Consider the following 3,944-nt stretch of genomic DNA (forward strand, 5'->3'; position numbering starts at 1 on the left):
TATGTTCGTGAACCGGATTAGAACTCCGAGTCATAAACAAGTACCTAGAACAAGAAACAAAATAACATAAGAATCTGATCTAATAAGAAAACGAAAATAACAATCCAAAGGATTAGCAAAGTTGCTAATCCCCAGCAACGGCGCCAAAATTTGATGCGAGAATTATACGCACACAAATTAAACCCTCTTTTTATCAATTGTAGTAAGTATGTAAGTAGGGATCGTTCTTAACCGGGGATTAGGAGGGATTGCAAATCACTTGGAAACTGACTCAAAAACGTAAAATAAAGTTTAAAACACTAAACTAGACTCAAAGAACGCGAGACTAAACGCTTAAAACACTAAAACAAACCAAAAGACTCAAACATCACCCAAAACACTCAAAACTGCCTTAAAAACACTTTCTGGGCAGTTTTGAGCACCTTGGTGAATTTGGACGAATTTGTGCAACAAATTGAATCAAAACACTTATAAACACAAACTAAGACACTTTCTAACTAATTTGGACAATACAAAGACTCAAGGGACTCAAAACAAGTTCAAAAGACTCAAAACTGCCTAAAAACACTAACTAGGCAGTTTCTGACCTTAAACCCAATTTTGGACGAATTTAAGATTATGGCTTGATTCAAAACATTTTAAAACATAAACTAAACAGATTCTAAGCACTAAAGAACGAGAAAGTAAAGGGGGGGGGTTTTGATTTGACGAAAATTGAAATAACAAAACAAGTTAATAAACTAGGCAGAATTGTAAAACGAATTCCTTGAAAACAAGATAATGGATGGATTAGTTAGAGGTCCATTCTCCACACAAGACACATTTGTATATGAATCGATTCTCCAATTGCTTTTCATTAACTATGATGCTCAACACCCCAAGTTAACCGTGATGCACTAATTAACTCTCAAATTTTCCTTATGTTATTGAATTGGATGATGCATGCGACAATTCAAATCATTCTCCAATGGTTCTCAACATGAATGCATAGAAGAGATACAATGAGAGATCATTATGCTCTATGAAAATTATAAGTGTTGACGAGGCAATTGTAACTATGAATGCATGATACTCTTGCCAAGAATTCAATTAACACGGTTGTGACTAGCAACCTTCACTACTCATGTTTATAAACTTGTGACGATTAGGTGAAACTTGTTTATAAACTAGCATCGAGTTTAAGCATGAAGACTAAGTATGCATCCCTAATCAACATACAAAAACAAGTTTTTAATGAACAGATAATTGAATTGCAATCACAACTTAACAAATCACAATTGGAAGAAATCAATTCATATTTCAAACATGTTCATGGCTTCAAACTTTCCCCTAACTAATTAGGGGTTTAGCCACTCATGATTACAACAAACTTAGAGAGTAATAACAAAGTAAACATTGAAAACAAGAATCGAAGTACACCTAAAAATTCCAACAACTCAATCTTGAATTGTATGAACGTTTAAGCCTCTTCTCCTCTAGTTGCTGCGGCACAAGGGGTTTTGGTGAGTTTTGGGGGTTATGGATGATGTAGAATGATGTGTTTAGGGTAGGGATGGATGTAGGGGAAGGCAAGGAGTGTTTTTGGGCAGAAAATATGAAGAATGGTGAAGTATGGCTGTGTTAGAGAGAGGGAATGAATTTCTGGCGTGAATGAATGTGTATGAGAGGTGGTGCCCTGATCTAGGGGTTAATATGAGTATATATAGGCACTTAAGACCCTAGGGAAATCAGATATGGACTTGAATTAATTAATGGGAGAGCATGGGAGTGATAGCTAGGGTGAATGATTAAAGGCAAAGTGCATGTGGCTGATTTGTGGTGCAATGATGAAAGGCAAAGTGCATGTGGCTGATTTGTGGTGCAATAATGAAAGGATGGAAGTGCATGTGGCTGCAATGGATTAAAGGATGGGAGTGCATGTGGCTGCAATGTAGCCTTCTAGAAATCATGTTTTTAGGCCCCCTTGCAACTCCCTAACTGAATTCAAGCCTTTCAAATTCGTCCATCCTCATGCCTCCATGCTTGCACTATCCAATCTTGGCCCAAAAATGCTCTAGAATGCTCCAAATTGCTTCTTTTTGCATACTTTGACACTAAAACCTGAAATTGCACAAAAATAACTTTAAACACTATAGTTAACTTAGTTTAGCTAATTAAATGCAAGAAAACAAGCTAACTAAGTCGTATAAATATGCTCCTATCAGCAACTCACGATCATGTATAGGAGCTTCTTCCATGTCCAATACTACAAAATCTGCAGGCAAGATTAGTTTATCAACTTGAACCAGAATATCTTCTACTATACCTCTTGGATATTTCACAGATCTGTCTGCAAGTTGTAATGAAATGGTGGTGGCTTTCAAATCTCCCAAACCTAGTTGAAGGTACACTGAATAAGGCATTAAGTTGATGCTAGCACCCAAATCAAGCATTGCCTTCTCTACTTTCTTGTCCCCTATGGTAATGTTGATAGAGAAACTTCCTGGATCCTTGAGCTTTGGTGGAAGTTTTCTTTGCAAAACTGCACTCACATTCTCAGACACCACTACCTTCTCATGTGGGCCATACTTCCTTTTGTAGCTGTTTAACTCCTTGAAGAACTTCCCATATGCTGGCATGTTCCTAATGACATCAAGCAAAGGTAAGTTAACATTCACTTTGCTTAGTATATCAAAAATTTCTTTGAATGACTTATCCTGCTTGCTCTTGGCAAGTCTTCCAGGGAATGGTATTGGTGGAGTGTATGGTTTCTCAGCCTTGTGAAGATTTGGTGCTTCAAGTGAGGAAGTAGCATGGCTTGGTTCCTCGTTTGGTTTCTCATTGTCTCCTTGAGTAATACCTGCATTCACATGATCATATTCATCAGTAACTTCATTGCCAACTCTATTATCAATAATCTTACCACTTCTAAGTGTAGTGATTGCTTTGGCTTGCTCTTGATTCCTTTGGAGTATCACAGGTTGGCTTGGAAACTTTCCAACTTCTCTTTGGTTCAAAGCATCTGCAATCTGCCCCAATTGTGTCTCCATTTTGGTTAGAGCTGCTGAATGTTGTTGAAGAGTGCTATTGGTGGAATGTTGGAATTGCAAGGTGTATGGGCTAACAATTTAACCGTGTCCTCAAGGGTAGGGGCAGGTTTTGGTTGGAAATTTTGGAATTGATTGTTGTTCTTCCATGAAAGGTTGGGATGATCTCTCCAACTTGAGTTATATGTATTTGAATACACATCATTCCTTGGCCTTTGGTTGTAAGAATTCATGAGGTTCACTTGTTCTTGAACATAGTCGGGGTAAGCCTCCCTAGATAGACATTGGTGAGTAGGATGGCTTGGAATATTGCAAATGGCACACACTTCATTAGTTTTTGGCACCATGTTGAGCACGGATTCAAGCTTCCTTTCTAGGTTAGCTACCTGCAACAAAAGCTCATGGTTATAACTTGTTTCATAAACTCCAACTTTCTTACCCCTTAAATCTTTGTGTTGAGCATTAGACCCCAACATCTCATAAATGTTATATGACTCTTGAGCATTCTTTTTCTTCAATGCTCCACCTGCTGCATTATCAACAGTTGATTGACAATTTTGGGTTAGTCCATCATAAAAAATTTGCATTTGTAAGTGAAAAGGTAACCCATGGTGTGGACATTGTATCAAGAGGCCTTTAAAACGCTCCCAACACTCATTGAAAGGTTCTCCATCATCTTGTTTGAAGTTGAAGATTTGTCCCCTTAATGTGGCTGTCTTTTGAGTGGAAAAGAACTTCTCCAAGAACTTCTTAGCCATTGCATCCCATGTGGTGAGGGAACCTGGTGTTAGAGTCATCAACCAACTCTTGGCCTTATCTTTTAAGGTGTAAGGAAACACTCTCATCCTCAAATTTGCTTCACTTACTCCCTGCAAAGGTAAACCACTCACAACATTGTAAAACTCTTTAATATGAGCT

General features: G+C 37.9%; 1 pseudogene; it reads left to right on the top strand.

Moving 5' to 3' along the window:
- Positions 1–3,629: 3,629 nt before the first annotated feature.
- Positions 3,630–3,740, top strand: LOC125474676 (annotated as a pseudogene).
- The last annotated feature ends 204 nt before the right edge of the window (positions 3,741–3,944 follow it).

The sequence above is a fragment of a genome, unplaced genomic scaffold (genome assembly GCF_019419815.1).
Source record: "Pyrus x bretschneideri cultivar Hongxiangsu unplaced genomic scaffold, Pyrus_bretschneideri_v1 Contig129, whole genome shotgun sequence".
Classification (NCBI taxonomy): Eukaryota; Viridiplantae; Streptophyta; class Magnoliopsida; order Rosales; family Rosaceae; genus Pyrus; species Pyrus x bretschneideri.